At 42.6% G+C, this 22,694-nt stretch overlaps 1 protein-coding gene across 9 annotated transcripts in view; it reads left to right on the top strand.

Moving 5' to 3' along the window:
• The window catches only part of CHL1 (cell adhesion molecule L1 like), a 139,635-nt gene that overhangs the window by 13,446 nt on the left and 103,495 nt on the right, over positions 1-22,694 (top strand). For 7 of the 9 annotated variants that reach the window (XM_056338083.1, XM_056338085.1, XM_056338077.1 and 4 more), the window contains exon 2: positions 18,805-18,885. The exons of the other annotated variants lie outside the window; for them this stretch is intronic. The gene's annotated coding sequence lies outside the window, so the exon portion shown is untranslated. The remainder of the gene's footprint in view (positions 1-18,804; positions 18,886-22,694) is intronic. 9 annotated transcript variants of the gene reach the window in all.

Here is a 22,694-nt window from a genome sequence, read left to right as displayed (position 1 = left end):
GGGGAATTTAGCTTCAGTTAAATAAAATGAAACAGATCTATTATGACCCTCTGAGAAAGTCTCATGTTTTAGATCATAGGCTGTTTCTAAATATAGGGGTCGGAAATTAATATCTCCCTGGGTAGATGATTCTGTAACTGCCTCCTGCAAGGTTTTTCAGTTTCCTTTGAACTGAGTGTCCTGGCCATTTCTTAAGAGATAGTACTTTGAGTGGAGAAAGTGTTAAGATGATACGCTGTAAGATATATATATATATACACACACAATTGCTTACTATATAGATACATTTTTGTATAAATTTGTTCAACCATCTTGGCATTCTTTTTTTTTTTTTAAAGAAGATCATTTGGTATGTGTGTGTGTATATACATAGATATAATTTTTTTTCCCTAAACCATTTTGTGCAAGGGCCAATAGCTTTTACCTTTGGCTTTTGAATCTGATACTACTTTGTCTTCCTTGAAAATAACCAGAGTACCAGCAACATCTGATGTGAGTGAAAGGGAAACAAACAAAAGTGAAGCAGCTTAGTATGGAACATATCCAACGTTCAGATTTATTCCAGAGACCTGAATTTCAAAACTTTAAAATGACACACCTATAATGTGTGCTTGCATGTGTATACACATACAAATGCACATACACCTTCTGTTTATAAATATATATGTATGTAATTCAGATCTTTGACTTGTGCAGGCACATGAGAAGTGCTGGAAAGCTTGTATGCTAATGTTTATTGGTTCCTGATATTTAACAGTTAGATCTTACTACAGCTATGGAGAAATGATTCAGGTTCCTTCTGGTTTGAGGTATTGTCTTTCTCTGGGTGCTCCTCACTACAGAAAAACATCTTCCTATATTTGGCTGCATACATTCGCTGTGGGAGATGTTATGACTCAGAGCAGACAAGAAGGTTCAGATTTTTTTCCCCCCCCCCCCCTTTTTTTTTTTTTTCATAAGTGTCTTGCCCCCAGGCATGTTTTGACAGGGAGGATATCATTTCAAATTAAATGTGCAGGCTTTCCAAAGCTACAAATTGCAGAGATTTCTCAGCATGACTCAAAGAAAAAAGTGTTGTGCATGCTGATCGCTTGCTGTGGCGGGAGGGAGCTGCTGTGGCGTAGCTCTGGTACTGAAACCCATAGTTTATTGCCCTGTAAGAAATTTGGACACAGGAGAGGCTGTGTCCGTGAGTGAGCTGCTTTGACTTCGTTCCTTTAAGAACCATTTTCCTCTGAAAACTACACAAAGGCTCGCACGGCAGAGCTGCTTTTTCCCTGCTGCCTTCAGGTAGGCTGGGATAGTGACTAGTGGTATAAAATCTAATTTCCCCTACTTGGTTTAACTGGTCAGGTGGATCTCTAGCATCAGTGAGCAGAAGATATTGGAAGCAGGCAATCCAGAGGATGCTTCCTGCTGAAGACTGCCAGAGGACCATGAAGGTCTCTGTCTGTGCCAGGGTGACTGCTTTTCCTTTCTGAATGGGGAGAGGTGCAGCGAGTAGAGGAATTTCTTCTTAATTGTGGTGTTTTCTGTTGTTTTGTTTTGGTTTTTTTTTAATTATTTCAGGAAAAAAAATGGAGGGAACATCTGTAGTTCTGAATATCATCCCATGAGCTACTGGTGGGGCCTGTGATCTGTATGTCATTTGTAGTAAGGGAGCTTAATACCCCAGATTGCCAAAGTTTTAAAGTTTTTTCCTGAGTTTATGAGCAGAACTCTTTGTTCCTAATGAAACAAAGCAAAGAGAACCCACCTAAATCTCTCAGCTTTATGGCACAGCTGTAACAAAGGTCAGATTTGCCTTGTTTGAGGCTGGTACACTGCATGGGTTCTGGCTTTCTGAGGCTGTCGTATCTTCTCGTATCTTTCATTCTTCCCACCTTTATTCACTTTTCCACCTTTTGTTCCAGTTTTTGACCTGTGTTTAATCTTTTTCTGTGCCTCCCCCTCCTCAGTTTTCCTCACCCCACCACTGCTGCGTCTCAGGGCAGGCATCCTTGGCACACGGGGACAACCTCAACCACGGCATTCTGGTGTTAGCGTGGTGTCAGTAGAAGGAACGATGCTGATCAAGGGCTGCTTTCAGCAGTGTCTGACTTCAGGTGGGATCTGGTAATCTACACTTCTCTTGGAAGTCGATGGAATTGTGGAGATTTGTGTGCAGGCAGGGTCTGTCCCTCTGCCTTGGCTGTGCTGCCCCAAGGTCTGTAGCATCCGACGGTCCCTTTAGGGAGACGTGGACCTGGGCACCCTTTATGTTGCTGTGTTCGCAAGGTTTTCCCTTCTGTGCGGAGAACGCAGCGTAGGAAAGGCGTGAGAGCGAACTCTGATAGCCTTAACCTGTAATAAGCCTGATGTCCTCAGGGAGAATGGAGATTAAAGAGCCAAAATTCTCTAGGAGATTGTCGCTTGGCTAATGATGATAGTTGCCTATGGCAGTCAGGGATGATACGGCTGATACTTAGCAGGGGTTGTGAACCAATTAGTCTGCTCAACAAAATACTTGGTCCATTGGGTGCAAATGTTAGGAATATTTATAGGGCTGGCGATGGAGCCAGCTAATCAAAACTGGAGAAAACTACTTAAGAGGCTGTCCCAGGCTCTACAGAGGCCCTGAGATTACCCAGCTGACAGACAAACAAATGTTTGCCCATGTAAATATTAGGACTCAAAGATTGTATTTGAACTCTTCTGTGGTTTTCTAACATTGTAAAAACAATTAGAGGTGCTTAAAACATGCTAGAAACTACTTCCCTGTGGAGGGCTTGCTTCCGCGGTGGCTGTCCATAGGTGGTCTCCTGCAGCTTGGCTGCCTCCAGCGTTGCTTTTGGTGGCTTTCAGATGCTCCAGGTAGGAGCCCAATTTCCATGATGGCAGAGGGATGTCGTATGAGCTGGCCCAGGTAAAACGGCAGCAGCACAATAATTCAGCACATACTAGCATGTTGTCTTGCATTTGTTAACTGCTAAAGCTCTTGAGTATTCCTATTATCTCCTTAAATCTTTATGTACTAACTTGCTGGGGTATGAAACTATTCAACATTAGTGTTGCAGTCTGGTCCGTTTATTAGTAAAGCCCAGCCATCATACAAGTGATGCAGAGAGCTGGTACTTACACAAGGTATAATAGGCAGTTGGAGAAGAAATGCAGTAATTCATCTACATTTGCAGGATGGATTAAGAGTTTCTTTGTTGGCTTGTTTGTTTATTTACACTTTATGTTAATTAATAATTTTTCAGGTGTTTTCCCTTCTAAGGTATTGCTTGGCAGAACCACTTCTGTTAAATAGATAAGACAATGAGAAAAATCCACAGGCTTCACTGGAAAAGCCTTGTGAAACCTGAGAATATTGATTTTTTTTTTCCCCCCTCATATTTACAACACAAATGTTGTTATACATGTTTTGAAGGAGAGCTTGTAAATAGAAGAACAGCTTCTAACCCTACTACTAAGCTTGTGATCAAAATATTCTTCCTTGCTATTTTACAGCTGTTATTTTACAGTAAGCAATCAATCTGAAATACAGCCATTTTGAGTTTGGTGCTGAAGGTGGTTTTCTCTAGTACTTATTTCAAAAATCAAACGTTAAACTGGGGCATTTATTGTATTTGGCAAGCTCTACTCTAGTTCTTTACTTACAGAAAAATAAAATATTAATAAAAGCCAGGTTGCAGATTGCTATAGTAAGCACTGTGATTTTTATTTTTTTTATATTGTTATGGTTTTTTACACCCCTCTGTGTAAAAGCTTTCTTTGTGCTGCTGCTGTTCTGGCTGTAAGTGGTTTTAAGTGCAGTGGGTTTTAATATACAGATGTTATTTCTGATGGTTCTTACACTTTCAGAAATGGCATAATGTCTTTTTTGATCCTGAAAAGCACAGTGCTTATTGGTACTGATAATTGTGTTAATAGCTTTTTTTTGATTGGTTGTTTTTTTTGGTTTTGGGGTTTTTTTTGGTTCATACGTGTATCAGAGATGCAACATACTGGCAGTTAAATGGGGTAAAAACGGTCTTTTCAAGAGGAAGATCCAAGTCCGTGGAGGCTCTCCAGGGATCTCATTAAAGCATTCTTTTCTTAATATAGTGTGCTGCAATAACAGCTATCAGAATCCCCACAGTGTGGTTTCCTGATAGGTTAGTTTACACAGAATTAATTGTCTAATTTTGCAAGCAACCAGTACAGTGCACATTGATATTTATTTATTTATTTTTAGTCTGATGTGTTGCTCTTGTGGATTCTGCGTGATATTTTAAGATAGTTTTTACAATCCATCTTAATGCCACTTCATCACAGCACTTACTACATAGGAATCATGACTTGGTTTTATAATTTTTCTGTCTCTCCTTCCATATGTAAGAATTGCTGTTAATTCAAGCAATACATTTTTGCTTATGCAAAAATGTTTTTAAACAACAGGAATAAAAGAATGCATCAGACAAGCAAATTCAGACTTTAGAAGGCTTCTGTGGTTTAGATGCTCCAGAGGCCAATGTGGAGAGCAGGTTTCCCGTGTCCTCAAAGGTGCCTTGCTGGTTTGGGTGGTACAGCCGCAGCAGCGGTGAGCCTGATGCAGAACAAAGGGCCAGCAAGTTGCAGTCCGTGGAAAAATATATTTGGATAAAATCTCGCAGGCTGTGCTGAGAGTTGGGCTTGAGCAGGATTTTAAATGTATTTGGAGGATTCCTTTTTCAATTGAAGCTCTTGAGACAATTTGCACACCAAGGGCTGTTTTACTACCTGTTGTTTAGCTGCATGAAAGGGATGTTACGCAGAGTATTCTCCGGCTTGGTTTGGGCAGGATGGCTGCTGCAACAACTGCTGGTCTCAACCAACTGCTGAAAGCTGCCTTCCAGCTTGACTCAGCATCGCTGCTGCACTGGGGAGATGACCGTCCTTCCCTTACCTGCTCAGGCTCATGCAGGTAGGGAAAAGGTGATGGACTTCTGATTCCTCGCCCCTGGACCTGGCTGTGTTCCGGCAGACTCCTGAAACTTTTATCTCAAGGAATGGCTTTGCTCTACGAAGACCATCGCAAAATGCAAACACCTCTGCTGAAGATTGGCTTGCGATCAACACGTTGGCTGGAGGAACTGGTGACTGTGTCCTCAGCTACTGTAAACCACAGGAGTTATATAAGCAGATGAAAGAGCTTTCTGCACGGTCTGGAAGCAATATAGGAGGCAGGGAGTGAGCGCAGGCTGGGTGTCAGCTGGAAGAAACATGGGATTCCAGAGACAGGCAGTCTGAGGGTTCCAAGAGGTTGTGCAGAAATGAAGGAACAGAACGACCTGCCCTGAGACTGTGGCTGGTGGGTGCTGGGGTACCTGTTGTCTCGGTGTGCTGCTGGGTTCTTGGAGCATCTGCTTTTCTGTAGGTTGAAGAGCTGGGTGGAGGAGGGAGAAAGGGCTGAGGAGGGGTGCAGGGGAGGAGGAGCAGATCCCCATTGTTCCGGTTGGGAGTTCAGGCAAAGGGGGTCCTTCAGATGAAAGTGAAAGTATGCAAAAGTGAAGCACTTTGGTTAAAGTCAGTGGGGGAGGGTAAGGCAGTAGTACTAGCTGAGACAAGGGATGAGTCAGGAAAAAGCTTATTTGGCGGGTAGAGTGTGGGGAAGGGAATGGGGACAGGACGGACCAAAGCAGCAAAACCTTTGTTAAAACCTCAGAAAGTGTGTTTGTCAAGGATTGTCTTGTCAAATTGTCATTCGTTTCTCATTTACATACATGAAACGTTCTCCAGGGAGAAGCTATGACTTTTCCTGTAAGAAGGGAATGTTTTGGACAATGCTGCCATCCTTCTTGCCACCATGTCTGGGAGGGGAAATAGAAGGGAGGTCAGTGAAATGTGTGATTCCTTTGCCTTCTTGTTTGATGTCTTTTTAGCTCTTGCTTCTATTAAAGAAGTTAAGATGTGGTGTACGCAGTGAATTTATAATGTCATAGCATTCCAAACTGTTCTAGAGCTATTTCAAAATATTTCCAAAGTGGTGTTCTAGAGCTGTTTCTAGATAGGGTTTGTATCTCCCTGTTAGACACTAGGTATGAAGAAGCTAGCCTGCAGGCTGCGGTATAGATCCAGCCCACCAAGCAAATGAGATGTCTCCACCACACTGGCCAAGTCCTGCTGTCCCCAGGTATTACAGACCATGTCGCATGCAGGGGGCTTGACCAGCCATGAGGCTGGTCTCTGTTGGGAGGCACCTGGAATGTGAATGTGCCACCATCCTGCCTGGTCCTGTGACGGGGGTTAGATGGCACACAGAGCCTTTGAGTGCTGCGTCTGATCCTGGCACCACTGGTGATGTATATGTTGTGCTCGTGTCAGTTGTTATCTCAGTGTTGACATCATACACTAAATAACACTTAAGCGGGTCTCTTTCCATTAAAAGATGAATTCCCGACACAATTGAAGTCAATGGGGCTTTTGTCACTGACTTCAATAGGCCTTAGCATCCACCTCGTGGCTCCATGGGAAGAAGAATAAATTGCTGCTGGAAATGCAACTGTCTCTGACATCCAGTGGGAAAGGATAATTAGCAGTCAGTCATGGAGCTGCCGTTTGGTTGTCTGATGAATAATAGAACTGAGTACAAGTGATACATTGTCTTCCAAGTGGGTAAAGTGATTTTAACAGATTAGCATAAGTGTAGGCAGCCAAGAAGTACGGTATGAACACCAAGTGTGAGGAGTTCTAGACAGACATCAACTTTTCCATCTGTCTGGCCTCCACAAGTTAACGTGTAGTTGTGTGTAAACGCTAAACCAGGAAGATGTTGGGGACTGGGAAGACAAAATCTTGTGTTACTAGGTTTTGTTTCTTTTTTTGTTGGGTTGGGTTGATGCTCTTAAAAGAACATGAGAGAGATTTTGATGAAACCTCTTCTCCATTTTTACGTCTTGTCAAAAATACCTCTGGAACCGGTTGGAGCATGGTTGGAGCTCTGCTGTAAGGATGATGTTACAAGGGTGAAGGACCATGTTTTATGGACATGTGCAGCTTCCACATGTTGAGAAGACCCTGGCTTGGAAACCCTGATTTCTGACAAGGATGGTCAGACCAGCTGGTGCGGTGGGCATCGGGGGCGAGGCGCGGAGGTGGGCACTGCCTTCGCGGATCTGTACCCTTTGAGCAAAGTGGATGGCAATTAAAGCAGAGGAGGGCAAGGCCAATGTAGTTTTAATCATTAGTTTCAGTTTGTAGTTGGTCTTAACGCTGCGTGCAGCTTTGTGGGAGCATAAAGACGGCACTGTGATGCCGTGGCTTTTAACTAGGCCTGTTTATGTATTGTCGTTGGCGAAGCTATTGACTTCATATTCTTTCATGTTCTTTATGTTCTCTTCTGTTTTGATGTTATCGTGCAGTCGTCTTTGCTACGTATTAAACAAGAGACTACTTCAATATAAAATGATCAAAGGGGTAAGGGAACACAGGGCCATAAAGAATATATGGAGAGCTCTGGGAGAATAAGAAGTTGAATTTAAAGGCTTCTTCAAGCTGCTTAATTCCTGCTTAGATTTCTGGGGCCACCAATAGGCAACAGTCCCTTTCTTTAAATCTTTTACTAGGGATTGACTGGCAGAATCACTGTTTTACATGGGGTTTAAAGAGTAAAAGGCCACCCTGAAGGTCAAGCCCTAAGAGATTTCCTCTAAGAGCTCATTGATTCTACTAGATTTTTGACTTGAAAAAAGACCGCTCCTTCCTAGATCTGCGGCTGGGATACAAGTGCCTTAGTATGTGCCTGCACAGAAGGCAGGAGCAAAAGCGTAAGTGCAGGGAAAAAATAGAGAAAGATGCTGTGGGGCAGACAGACAATGATTTCAGTCTCTCACTTGTACAATTCAAACCGGCGACGTTATTAGCTGCTGGTCCATGAAAAAAGAAAGTCTTATTTTATCGGTTTCAGAAATGGATTATATTAACAGTGAAATTGGGCAGAATAAAGATTTATGGTCACATCCTCAGCTTGAGTAAACAGGCAGAGGACCTCTGCTTGTAATGGGGATAGAAGGGCTCGCTGCAGCTGAGGAGCTGGGCTGTAAATACTGGGGGTCTGGTTTTCTTCACATATAGAAATGAATGCTGTGAACGTATATGCGTGTAATTGTCTTTTGCACAAAAATTAAGATGAGCATGTTTCGCCTCTCTAACCTCTTTATAATATTGGCTTTGTAAGTTGCCCAGTGCTGTGGTAGTGATTAGCAGAATGAATCCAAAAGCCTACCCCATAAGCAAACTCTGTATTTGCGCTATTACCTACTCCTGTGATATTTCAATCTGATTCATTAGAAAAATTAGCATTTTTATGGACTAATTAGGGGAAAATGTTGCTTGTACTGATTGTGAGATACAGGTATTTTCACAGCTTAGGAAAGCCAAATAGAAGTGAAACATGATTTCTACCATGCACCCTCCAATCCGCTCCTCTCACACCCCCCCAAAAAAAAAAAAAAAAAAAAAAAAAAAAAGAGCAAAAGGATTACTCAAATGAACTCAAAACACTGGGAGATTTGAACTTTTGGGTTTTTTTAAAGGGGGGAAGGGATTAAAAGAAGATTATATTACTATACTGTTGGCAGTTTGTCCAGTTTTTTTGAAATCAAAATTCCAGATCTTTCAGCTATTTTGGTTCTCCAGGCATAAAAATATTTTAAAAGCTGTCAGTCAGTCACCATATTTTTTGTGACAGTTGCAAAATGAACAGTAATGAGAATGAATAGTAATGAGTGCATTATTCAGTATCTATACATGCCAATTGATTTTCATTGTAAGTTTATATATTTCAGTTGACACACATTTTCATTTTTCTTTTCTTTTCAAAACCGAGCTCAGGTTTTATTAGACCATAGCTGTTCATGCAAACATGCCTTAGTTTTTCTCATGTTATACTAATGAACCGCTTGCTTTTGAAGTTTGATTCTAAATATGCATGTGTGTCACTTGCTCCTGCTCACATTCTCCATTTGCCAGGAGGGTAAAAACGTGTGTCTGTGACAAAACATCTGAGGTCATCTTTTTTACAAGGGAAGCATTCTTTCTTCTTAGGGGATGGAATACCATTATTTTAATCAATGCAGGCATCTCCTGTTTTCATCGTTACGTTTTGTTGATGATCTTGGTTTACTGAGACACAGAGCAGTGAACTCCTCATTTTGGGCTTCTGTGGAGGAGGTGAAAATCTCCATCTTGTGCAGAGGGTGGAAGTTCAATTAGGCATTTTGGTGTCATGGGAGGCTGATTGTGCTTTAATTGGCTCCAGCTGACTGGCTTTTAGCCCACGATATTCTTCACCTGCAGTTGGATACTTCTCAAATATGTATGGAATTTTTTATTGCATTTAAAAATGTTGCACAAAGTCAGAATAATTATTTCCAAATGATACTTTTCAAGTGAATGCCCTATGATAAATACAAGTGAAGGAGGCACCATTAAAATCGTAGAATAATTTAAGCTGGAAGGGACCTTCGGAGGTCATCTGGTCCAACCTCCTGCTGAATGTAGACATGACTTTGATGTTAGATGAGGTTGCTCAGGGCTTTGTCCAGTTGAAAATGGTAATTGGCCTTCTCTTCTTCAGGCTAGGCAAACAGTTCTCCCAGCTTCTTCTCCCAAGTTACGTGTTGCAGCCCCTTCATCATCTTGGTCCTCTCTGCTGAATTTCTGCCAGTTTTTCAGTGTCTGTTTTGGAACAGGGAAACCAAAACTGGACGCTCTGTTCCAGAGGCAGCCTCACAAGTGCTGAATAGAGAGTAATAATTGCTTTCCTTGACATGCTGGCTGTGCTCCTGTGAATGCAACCCAGCGTGTGGCTGGCGTTCATCACTGCCGCTGCCGATCCCTGTTCAACCCCCGGGCTGCCTTCCCCCGAGCTGCTTTCCGCACGGTGGGTTTCCATTTCCAGAACTTCATGCCTGCGTTGGCTGAACGTTGCAAGCTTTCCGTCAGCTCCCTTCCCCAGCCTGCTGGGGTGCTGTGGCGTGGCAGTCCCCCTCTAGCACATCGGCTGCTCCCCAGCTCCAGTGTCATCTGGAAACCTCCCGCGACTGCATTCCCTTTCACTGTTTTTGTTTGTTAACAAGACATTAAATGGTTAAACTGGTTGCCTTCAGGAAGATTTGTTCCTCCTTACCCTTCTGGAGGGTGGCCATGACAGTTGCCTTTTCCAGCCATCAGAAGGATTCCCCAGTTGCCACAATATTTCAAAGGCACAAAGAGCAGCCTCAAAATGATGTCAGCCTGCTTCCTGGGCATTCACAGACCTGTGTGGGTCCGGTTTGATTAAGTGGTCCCTAACAAAATCTTCCTCTGCCGTAGATAGGACTTCCCTCCGCCAGACAAAAGCATTAGGAACATGGACCTGGGCAGGCTGAGAGTAGGCCTTGCCAGTAAAGACTGAGCCAGAAAAAGTCACTGAATGCCTCCTCCTTTTTACCCTTTCTCAGTAGTTTTGTTGACATATTCAGGAGAAACTCACGTTTCCCTTGGTCTTTTGCTGCAGACGTACCTATGGGTGAAGCCTTTCTGATTGGCCATACCATCCCTTGCCAGTTGCAACTCCACCTGGGCTTTGGCTTTCCTAACTTTGTCCCTGCAGTCTGGGCAAGGTTTGTATAGTCCTCCTGGGTAGCCCGTCTCCACTTCCACCTTCTGTTCGCTTTCTTTTTGTGTTTGAGCTCAGTCAGAGTTTCCACATTCAGCCAAATCCACCTTCTGCCACGTCTGCTCCACTTCCCACTCATCAGGGTGGATTGCTCTCATGCTTTGAGGAGGTTCTTCTTGAAGATCAAGGAGCTCCCCTGTTCCCTTCTGCACCCCAGGGCAGTCATCCGTGGCATCACATCTATTAGTTCCCTGAGCAAGCCAAACTGCTCCCCTGGAGTTCAGCATCAATATTGTCTTTGATGCTCTCATGAAATCTCGGTTGCTTGTGCACCACCAGTTGCCATCTTAGTGGACATCAGGGTGCTAAGGGGGTACCAGGATGACCAGGGCCTTTGGTTATGAGGGCTGAATAAAGCTTTATCTACTTCCAGTTCTTGTCTGGGTGGTGGGCAGCAAACGCCCACCGCAGGGTCCTCCTTGCTGGCCTCTTTGAGTCTGACCCAACTGTTTACAGCGCAGCTCCATGCGAAAAGCCTTGAGAAATAATTTTGACTCATTTGTCTCTTCTGAGGAAAATTATGATTTTTTTGAGCATACGTTTTAACAGCTTTTAATCCTATACAGTGTCTTTTCCAGCAGAAACATGTTTTGTTTTGTTTTGTTTTTCTGATAGACAAAAAAAGGAGTCCTGAAAACCTATTGGACTCAAAACATTTGGGGTACTGTAATAACTTCAGCATATGCTTCATAACTTTTCTTGATGTGGGATTGTTGGTATAAAGTCTTTATGCATATCTGGGGACAGGAGATAATAGCATGCTTCAGGTCTTAAGTGCCAATGTGAAGCACTCACTGAATTAATGTATTTGTTCAGTTGCATTTTTGTCATTGCACTTTCAGCAGTTCAAAAGTTGCGATACTGAAATCACCCGTCTTGACCTTAGTCGTCTTCTGCGTTAATAAAATGCCCTGTGCTGTTACTTAGGCCATTAGTCTGGGACTCGGAAGTGTTATTTCTGGTTCTGCAATTATCCCACTGCTGCAATTTCCCTATCTGAATTGAGGATAACAAAGCTCTCCTTCTTTGCAGGATGCTTTGAGATTTGATGATGAAAAGTGCTATATAAGGGTTACATATTGTTATGTGAACAAATATCACTTTGTTTGCATGGCTTGACCATCTTATAAGCAAGCAGAGAGCTGATGACAAAATCAAGATTGGAATTGAACAAATGAGTTATAATGAACAATTTCAGTCTATTGACTTGATTTTTTTTTTCCCCTGCTGTTTGAAAGTCATTAACTTTTATAAATCAATCTCTAGAAAAATTTTTAGTCTGTAAATCATTTGCCAGTTGGGTTTAGAAATCTTTTATGTTTGCTTGTTTTATAATTTTAGAAGGCAAAGAAGTTACATGTTAGTTTGCATGATCATTAGCAATCTGCACATAGAATGGCATATTGTAAGGGTAAGTTTCCAATTTCAGTGTTTGACATTTTTCAAGTGCATTTAAAAGGCATTTCCAGGAAAATAAACCCAGAAAATTACAGTTTAATCTTCAGAACAGAAAAAAATTATTTCTTCGTTAAAGCTGTACTTAAATCTGTTGCAAACAGGGCAGCAGCAAAATTGATTGTTATAAAAATAGCGTGAAAAACCTTTCTACGTTATTTGCACTTGGTGTCATGGGTTAGCTCCTTCAGATCTTTCAGAGTTCATGTGTCATTGCAGTTTGCATATGATTGACTTTTGTGTTGTAGAGTAGAAAAAAGCATCCTCAGTTAAACTCATATACTGTCTGCATAAAATTTGTAACAAGGAAACATCAGGGAAGTAGTTTGTCAGGTGGTGTAAATAAAAATAACTTCAAAAAACCCACGCTGATTCACTCTGCTTGAAGATTTGCTCCAGAATATCTGAGAATGGCTGTGTGTTTTGCCACGAGGGTGTGAATAGTTGAAATCTAATTTGTGTCTGGAGAGCCCAGCACCAACTTTTCTGGTGGTGTTCTTTCCTGAAACCGCAGTAGTGCGGTAGGGTTGCATGGGTCTCGTGAAGACTGGTGGATATTTTTCAGCTGCCCTGTAGATACTGATGCTGCTGCCTTTCCAGTGCAGGAGAAACCCTTTTCTCAGCCCACGTGCCATTCAGTTTGCACATGCTCCATGTGGAAGAGCTTGGGGAAAGGTTGTAATGCAGAGCTGTGCTGCACGTTAGGTTATTAAAATCAGGTGCAAGTGTGCTCTATGCCGTGGGGACCTTAAATGCAGAATCATTCTAACTAATCAGCAGCTACTAAGTGTGCCAAATTTTACCCCAAGGTACGCGTGGGCTCCTGTGGTGGTGTCGGTTTTGTTCGCTGACTTTTATTGACTATCAGGATTTATTGACCCAGGAGGGAAATATTGACAGACATGATTCTCTACCAGTCACAGTTTCCCTTAAGGGACAATAACAGCTGGTGTTCACTGTAAATTTAAACTCAATGCGTGCATGTGTGTCATGGCATGGGGTTTAACCGCTGAACATTTACCTTCCATGATCGTATGCCCATGCTGCCCGTGAGACCTGAGTGCTTTTGCACAGACCTCAACGTTTTCCTTAGGGAAAAATCTCTGTGCTGTGCCTGGATGGTGACAAACCTTAGGGAGCGAGCCTGTGTGCATGTGTTTGCATTAGCCTTTGTATATATGTTAAAGCCAAGGTGATTTTCTTCTGATAACTGGTGTAACAACTTTTAATGCCATACATCCATATTGCAAAGTTCACTGCAGGCTTGAATTATGTACCGGCAGAGTACTATAGCATTCCTTATGCCTGAGTAATCATGGACCAGAATCTGGCCCCATATACTTGATTTACAAAAACTTGTTCGTGGCGCCTCTTCTTTTTTTGGTACAGTAAATCACAGGAATTGTTGGCTGACATCATGTGATGGTCTTAGGCAGCTGTGATTAGTATTTCAAGGCTCTCTTCATGTTCTGATAGTCCTTTCAGTAAAAGATAAACAGATATTTGAGCAATTTGCAACATCATGCTTGCAGTAATGATGAGCCATCTTCTTCTAAATGTGAGACGGATCCAAAACACTTCCCCCCCCCGCCCCCAATGGCCTGATGGTAAAACTGAAGTAGTGGCAAAGCATGTCTGCTAAACTGGATGTCCTAATTTTATGCCTGTTAAATTAGTACTTTCCTACTCTATCTAAAATGAAAATAATCGTATTGTTTAAGAAGTAGAAAAACTGTTGTACTGACTTTTTTCAACAGCACTGCATCTTTGTTGGGTTGTGTTCATAATGCACAGGGGTAAAATGACGTCTAAAAATGTTTATTTTTTTAATAACTAAGAACTGCTTTTATCTCTTGCTCCCCCCCCCCCCCCCCCCCTCCTATTAATATTACTTGGTATTAGTTTGAGGATGTCATTGCAAATACTCCCCTTAGCACATTTGCACTTAGGTGGGATCCATAAGCAACCTTTCTGCTGTGGCTACAGTTTATCCATTTCACCCTGTGCTATTTTCTAAGTTGATTAATGCATCTTTTTATTGTTTGAGAAAACTTCCTCCTAGAATAACCTTCTGCTATTAATACGCACAAGTGAAGACAAGTGAAGCTTATCCCTAATTCGCAATGGTGCTGGAGCTGATGGGAACACTGCCCAGGCTGGCGTGCTGGGATTTGGGGTCCTTTCATCCCTTTGCCACCCACGTGTCACACGATGCTCTGTGCAATAGGATAAACCGTCATGGTCCGTGCTGCAAGGCAGAGCTGGGTCTCAGAAGCCTGGATGTGCAGAGCATGGTGCTGCAGGAGCCGCCTGGCTCTGCTGTGGGACAGTGGCCAAAGCAGCATCACAGCTTCGTCCCGGGCAGCTCTCCCCTCCTCCGACCCCCTTCTGCTTTGTCAAGCCCTCTGGGCCAGATCTGTTCATTTTTTCCCTTAATGTTGTGGGGATCTGCAGCAGGCACAGTTCGAGTAATGTTTAAATATTTAGTTTCTCATTTTCAGAACGTTACCTAAGCCTGACTTGGAGGCTTGTGCTTATCAGTTCACGTAGCTTTCAGAGAGAGATGGCTGGATAGACGTGAAGGTCACATTGCAGCAGGGACCACTCGTCCCTGCTCCAGTCTGCTCTTCCTCCGCAGTCAGTGGATGGAGAAGCCCGGGAAGCCACCCGGGCCATCTGTGGCATTGCCAGAGGCAGCGGGCAATGCCAGCCCTAATCCTGGCTGCGGCATTTGCTCCAGGTTCTGTTCAGAGACCAAGCAGCTCCCGGGTGGCTTGGCATGGGGATCAGAGATGTGTCTTAAAGCCATCTTTGTGCCCTGCTGCTTCTCCCCTTCTCTGCACCGTGCCTAACTCGGCTCAGATACAGCATCAAATCCGATGAACGACCAGCTGAGTGAATAAAAGTGTGAACTGCATTCCCTCACTTAGAAATCTGTCAGCTCCCTCTAACCTTTTGGAAAATTGAAAGACCAAGTGACTGTACTTGCACTTGTAATGATAAAACATTGTCATCTTCTAGGAATCCAGGCACGCAGACACTTTGCCCATCCCCACAGAGGGAAAAGATTCTGTTTTTATTTTTCATCTTTACAAATCCCAACAGATTCAATGGACCAGGGCACCTGACCAATTTGATTCTGGCTGTGAGATCTCTGGGATAGTAGTCATAAATCCCAATTTGTAAGGCTGCACATTTTTTCCCTTGCAGTATGCAAGGCATGAAGAACCAAACAGCAGGTTAAGTTTTCAATGTCAACTGGGAGACAGGCTTTCTCGGCAAGACATACACTGTTCCAGTAATTCTTCTTCTTCCAGTGCAGTGCTAGATGCAATCTTTCTAGAGATTTTTTTGCAGGTGCAAATTTTCTGCAGCCTGGAAATGGCCAAGTGGATAACGGCAGCAGTAATGGCACACAGCCCAGAGTGCCGCAGATCGTTTCCTTACCCCTCTGTCAAATAAGTCTCATGACTCATTTCTAAAGTTTAGTAGCTTGGTTCGAACGGAGAGCCCTTCACCTGAGCAAGGGGAGCAAGAGCCATCTGTGTCTGTTGCGTAGCTGTTACGCGGGATGAATGATGGTGCTTTCCTGGTGCCAACATCACCCCAGGTGATGGGGAACACCTGGGACACAGACCACCAAGGCATAGTACTTCCTTCACATTACCGAAGGAACTTGGGCAAAAGTGATAGATAACCTTCACCAGGGGATGCACATTGCCAGGAGCTCAGATCACCTTCCCTGGGGAACTGTGGTATCACCGCATGGAATATTGGGTTTGGGGTGGAGGAGGATTGTGGAGATTAATGGTCAGCTTAGCTCCTTCAGTAGGACAGTCCCGGTGGCTCACTGGTGAGAGCCTAAAGCTGTACCTTTTGGCCCTCTCTGAGCTGAAGCTGCAGTAGGCATACCTGAGCACCAAAATCAGCTCTGCTCCTGCTCTGCCTGTTTAATGTTAAACATTTCTAGTGGTTTTGGAGAGTGGTGGATTCTTACTGAAGGTTTATACTCCGCCTGAAACAACAAGAACTGCTATAAATTGGCTGCCTCTAATAAACCCAATAAAAACACCCAGTGATACAGACTAGGTTACTAATACTGTGTCTTGTGGGGTTTTTGCCAAGCTTTCCTATACTTCTCACAGGAACTGCTTTTGATATAAATCTTTTCCTTCAACCTGTGAGCTCTGTTTACCCTTCCTCTGTCTGTACAGTACACTGATAACTTCAGTCCTACAGACCTTCCCTCCAGGAAATTCTATTAAGATTTGCTTTTAGCAAAAGTGGGTAGCCCTTCAGAAATCCTTTATCAGGTCTGTTCTTTCCCGTTATGGTTTGCCTCTGCTTTTTCTTTTTTTTTGTTGTTTCTTCATGGATAGCTGTAATTTAAAGCTTACTAGATCGATAAGACCAAGATGCACAGCATAAATGGGAGAAGCAGACAAACAGCTGGTAAAGATAGGAGACAGCTGATTAAAAAGAATGCAGCTATAAAGCATTTGAGTTACTATTCTCTGCTGTAATTTTTTTATTTAGATTAAAAAATAGGGGGAGGGGGACATACAAATCATAACTCCCTCCTCCCTCAGAGTCTCTGATTAGAATAGTGTGAATTTCCTCTTTTTTCATGTTTCTAAATAAAAAGTGGGGTCTTTTTCTTTGGAGTAGATGTTCTAATCAATTACAAGTGAATTGGCTTAATATAGAGATGGCTGGAGGAAGTGCAATGGCAGGAAGTCTGGACCTGATGTAATAGCAGCATCTCTGGTCTTGCACTCCCCTAAATCCAGTCCTGAAATCCTGAAAACGGCCTCTGTTTTACACTCGTTCATGGCACTGCTTTGCAAGCCCTGGTGATCATGTGTGGGACTGGGTCTGGGTTTGCTGTGCTTTCTCGCTGAGGCATGTCTTGCAAGCGTTGGACCAGGGTGCCACAGCTTTGTTGGGTTGTACCCAGCTGGCACGAGCTGTAGATCAGGCAATTTGCATTTGGCATTAGGAATTGTAGTTACATTGCTTTGTGAAGGTAAAGACGCTATAAAAGGCTGAGTGTGTTGCCAGCAGGAAAGTAAACATTTCTAAGCTAATGCCTGAATAGAAGTCAAGAAGGATTAAGGTGCAGCTGAAAGTAGAATTGAGGTTCCTCCATCACTGCAGAACTTTAAAAAATGTTTTCTGTTCACATTGGAAACCATAATCTATTGACAGAGGGGTTGAACTTAAAAATACATGTGCTAGTGAATTGTGTTTCAGTGAAATTCCATACTTCTTTTGATGAGGAGGTTTGTATAAATGTTGGGTGTGCCCAAACCCACAGAAACTTATGTGAAAGAGTAGAGATGTGTGTGGCAATAAGTGTGTACACCTTATAGATGTACACATATGCAGAATTTGGCTATATAAAACACCAACACAGCAGAAAGACATTACAATGTGAGTATGAAATGCTGTGGGTAAGATGGTGATTGTGCACATGTGCACTTTGGGAGAAGGATTGGGTCTTTCCATGGGGAAATAAGTCTGTCTGCAACTGGTGAAATGAGACCATATAAAGAGATTATCAAGTAGTGACAAGAAAGAAAATAGGTTAGCTGAATTTCTCTTTATCACTTCTTTTCCCTTAAGACATCTCACTGAATATCTTGTCATTCATACAGAGAGTCTGGAAAGAAAATGGCTTTCAAAGGTGACCCACAAAGTTAAAAAAAAAAAAGGAAAGAAATAACAGTGATTGTGTGCTTCTTTTGCTCCTTGGTGGCATGGGAACATGGCCTGGCATTTACACTGTGTGTGTGTACTCTCTTCTGGGAGGGCAAGAATAGGGGTCTTAAAGCACCAAAGCATTTCCCATTGCCTTTGCAGCTCCCAGCACATAGCAGAGCATCCCATAGGTACGGAGCAGGATGCTGAGCAGCGAGCGAAGCCTGTGGTGTGACCTGGCTCAGCCAGGAGTGAATATCGCAGGGTTGGTTCAATTGCAGAGGCGTGTCGTGTCCATGGGTGTGAGGATTGGTACAGAAATGCAACGCTTGTTCCATGTGTTTAAACTGGGGGGGAATGTTATTGGAGAAAAAGAGCTAAGGGACCTCTTTCCTCTTGAATACACTTCTTTCATGGTCCTTTTTTATTTTAAATGAAAGTAACTATTGAAAATAATTTTGAAATTGTGTTTCACATTGGTGGACTATGGGAGAGCAATAATGTAAGTGGTGATCAATAAGATTTATTGTTTCTGGTTTTGTATTACCTAGTGATTCCTATGAAAGCCAAACCTTACCTGTTTGGTATTATATAAACACTTCACAGGCTTTAGAAAGCTTGTAATCCAAGTAGACAAGAAAGGCAAAGAAAGAGAAGGGAAATAGAGGTGCAGTGAAATGATTCCTTTCAAGGTCACAAACCAGATATAGAACAAGAATCAGGTCTTCTCACTTCAGCCCATTTTTCTATTCTGTGGGGGTATGTTGCTTCTGTTATTCAAATGCAGAAAAACCTGTCCTTTTCCAGTCAAATGGAGGGCAAAGAGAATGAGATCAGACATAAACCCAGTGATATGGGGCGGGGGGCAGGGCGGGGGGAGGAATTAAAAGAAAACAAAGGAATTATACTGATAACGATGCTCCTTTTAGACAAATTCAACATATGACATACCATTACTCAAATCAAAAATTTGTCTTTCTCTCTAGATGCGGTAAAGTGGGGAGAAAAATTCAGCTGTAAAACTGCAAATTGACCATGCATTGATGAAGAAACAGCTGCATGTGCTGGTTAGAAATGCCTTTTTTTTATTTAATTAAGTATTTGTGTTTTCGATGTAAATTTTATTCACCTTTATTTCTAAATCATAGCAGTTAGTCATTGTAACCATTTTAGACCCATTTGATACCATTTCCATCTTAAGTATGCTTTCTATAAAAGCATAAATGTGTGTATTTGTTTGTGCATGTATGTGTGTTCTGGAATAATTCCATACGATTTTAATTACTTGAAGTATGCAGACATGCTTTCGAAGTCTGAAAGCTCTCTAGTGGCAGATGGAACTTGTTTGTCTTCTCTTTTTACAAGTTAAGCAAACAGTTACTCATTATTATATGTGTAACACAGCCCTCAGCTAGACTTTATCCTGTTGGAGCATCTAATTGGGAAGGAGCTTGTGATTGAACATGTACAAAAAATTGACCTCAAATCTGTTTGGTCCTTCAGCCTGTAGGAGAAGATGCTGTAATTATTCTATTCTGATTATTTCAAAGGAAGTCTCCCATTCTGCTTTCCAACAGCGGGTGATGGTGGCCATTGGGGTAGTGACTTACCCCTGGCACTGGAGGGGCTGGTTCCAAAGCGGTGGATGGACCTGGCCTTTCTTTAAAGTACCCCTGGGGCGTGCTGAAGAGAAATAGTGGAAGAGCAGGGCCTTAGTGGTGGTATTGCCAACAACTGTTCATCAGTGAATAAAGGTTTTGGAGCTGTGCAGTTATTTATGTCTTGGGCTTCTCTAGGGTAGCTGGTTACCAGGGAGTTTTAGTGCCTGTGGACCCTTCCTCTAGTGAGATGTGCTTGGAGGAAATAATCACACTGGCAAGGGATTTCTATCTATTTTCCTTTTTTTTTTTTTTTTTTTTTTTTTTTAAATCCTATTCATCAAAAACCCTTCCTATAATTTTGTATTCTGTTTCTCATTTGTGGCTGAAAAAAAGGGAGGCTGTGCAACCAATATGTGACATTTAAATATGCATTTCCTATTAGCTTTTTTTAATAGGAGCTCTAAGGCTAAAGCTTTGTGTATAATGGGAATTATTTGCACCATAACTTTCTTTGGACATACCATTTATTAGGATTTTCTGTATTCTGCTTTACTGGCTTTGGCTACTGCAGAGAGTGGGGCTGAGAACATTGCTCTTATCTATCTGCTGCTGAATTTCATTTTGCATATTTTTGTCTGTAAAATTCAGAATGACAAGCTATTGATAAAATGTAATCTGTCTGGACGTTGCTTTAATTTTTTCTAGTAATTTAAAAAAAAATCTTGTATCATATCCACAGACAGATTTTTTTTTTTCCTTAAAGCCAGTGATTGTTTCAAGTAGAAAATAACTTAATAATTTCTGATGTACCCCAACTAATCAGGCACTGGAATTCAGATGCTGTGGGAAACTAGATCTCCATAAAATCTTGTTATATTTTGATTAATCTCTTCATAGAAGCCGCTCTGAACTGAAAAGCTTACTTTCTTGTGAGTTTGTAAGTTAGCTTATAAACTTTCCCTCTTTCAAGACAAGCCATCTAGAAAGGTCACCATGTGAAGACTGGCTGGTTTTTGGGTATGCATGAGCAAAGAGAATAAAGATTGACTCTGCTTTTCTTGAGGCACAATCTGTCTTGTTTCTTCTTACACACCACCAAAACATGCATAAACTTTTCTCTTTCTTTTTCATTTGTTTGTTTGTTTTGTGGTTGTGTTCCCCCCCAAAAAAAAAAAAAACAACAAAAAACAAACAACACCCCCCCCAAAAAAAAAAAAACAAAACAAACCCCAAACCCCCCAAAAATCCAAAACCAACCTTCTCCTGCATTCTCTGTGAAAGTATCCCATGGGCTGAGATATTCCATTTCAAGGGAGGAATCCTGGAAATGTAGGCATAACGTTCTGAGTGCAGATTTGAACAGATTTCTATATAGAGCCATAGAATCATTTAGGTTGGAAAAGACCCTTTGGATCATCAAGTGTAACTGTAAAACTGACGCTGCCAAGCCCACCATGTCCCTAAAGGCCACCTCTGTGTGTCTTTTAAATGCCCTGACCTTCTCCCTTAGCAAGAAAGGTTGCAAAGTGATGCAGCCTTTGCAACCAGCTGGATGCTTGGCTCTCAGTGCGTCAGCAATGTGTGCGTTTGGAAATGTGCTGTTTTCTTCCCTTTGGTTCACAACTTTACATACACACACTTTTCTAGTTAATATGCTGTTTCCTCTCCAACTGATCCGGTTTCTCAGTGCAGGGATCAGCCTTGCGACCTCTTTGCCCTGCGTGACCAGAGAATGAACCCAGAGCCATTCAGATGGGGCTTCAGACTTCAGCTAATGTGTGCTCCACTGGCTCCCCCACGAATAACTGCATTTGCACAGGATCTTCTTATTTAAATGTCTTTCTCCTCTTTGTCAGATAGAAGAATTGTGATTAAGATTTCATTGCATTTAATTGTGTGATAAAGTTCCTGTATTTAGAGTTTGTGAGTCTATTACCCTTTAAAAGATATTTGGCAATGCAAAAGTTAGCACTTAATTGTTTTCATTTAAAATTCAGGGCATGATATGTGAAGCTGTATTTATAAGAGGATGTACCATCATGTCATTTTCTACTTGCTTAAAAGCTAGGTAACTGGTTGAGGTAGCTCCCATCCCGAGGAGAAGAAAGAGCTCATTAAAAACATTAGCTGATAGAGAACAAATTGAGATGCAGTGCCCTGCGTAAAGATTATAATAACTGTAATAATAAATGAATTAATAATGCATTACAGGAGAGTTCCTCCAGTCAGATTGTCACACGCTTATCCTTGAAAATTGACTTCAGTGAGGTGTGTCACATGAGCTAATGACCTTAACTGATGGATTTGGGATTTTTCCGCACTCCAAAATCGACTCAAATCCCTATTTCTGTACTTTTGACAGATAGTCTTCTGGACAGACATGAAGCAATTAGGACCGTTCGGTGTCGCAAGCCAGGGAGTAGCTCTTTGCCGAAAATAAGCAATCTCTAGTTTTAACCTCAGGTAACCAGAGCAGGTTAAATCCTGATGGCTTGCAAGGGAAGGTCAGGTGAGCAGCGCGGTGCTGCAGGCTGCACAGCCATGCCAGAGGCACACACACCGCGGGGTCACGGGGGCTCAGAAACATGTGCAGCCTCCATCGTGTAAAGAGCTTCCATGCAGCCCAAGCTTTTGGGGGGAGCTCATGTTTGGGTGGATCACCAGCCGATTCTCCCTCCCAAAGCCACAGACGAGCCACTGCCGGAGGGTGTGGTACGATGGGGCTGTTCCCTCGCTCCACAGGGAGCGATGTGGTCCAAGGGCAGCTCCGTCTGGCATCCTCCTGCCTGCCTCTGAAGGGCTGAGCTGGGAAGGCAGCCGTGCTCCACAAGTGCCTGCGCAGGTACTCGATGGGAGATCCCCTGAAATAGCAGCGTAGCTGAAAAGCCCGTGGAGTGTTGGGTTATGAATATGCTATTGTCAGGATTTAGGAATAAGTGATCAAGTTCAGCGCTGAGATACAGGCATCAACAGGGCTGAGTAGTGGAAGTGTAGGTATTGAGGCATCTCTCTAGACACAGCGGAAAAGCGAGTATTGGGATTTCTGCCGTCTCCCCTGGGTAAGGGCCAGGTTTATAATTATTATTAGGCACTTGTGCTACACTGAGGAAAAACTGCATTAAGGAAATTGATTATCCAGACGCTGTAAGCTCCTGCTGCTTGTAAACTGCATCTTTAGGCACCTAGGTACCTAAATGAATGAACCTAGGTACTTAAAGTGAATCCATTAGTAGCTTCTGAAAACTAAAATGGCTCCCCTAAACGCAGGTACTGCT

The sequence above is a fragment of the Falco biarmicus genome, chromosome 4 (genome assembly GCF_023638135.1).
Source record: "Falco biarmicus isolate bFalBia1 chromosome 4, bFalBia1.pri, whole genome shotgun sequence".
Classification (NCBI taxonomy): domain Eukaryota; kingdom Metazoa; phylum Chordata; class Aves; order Falconiformes; family Falconidae; genus Falco; species Falco biarmicus.
This window is presented reverse-complemented; position numbering and strand designations above follow the sequence as displayed.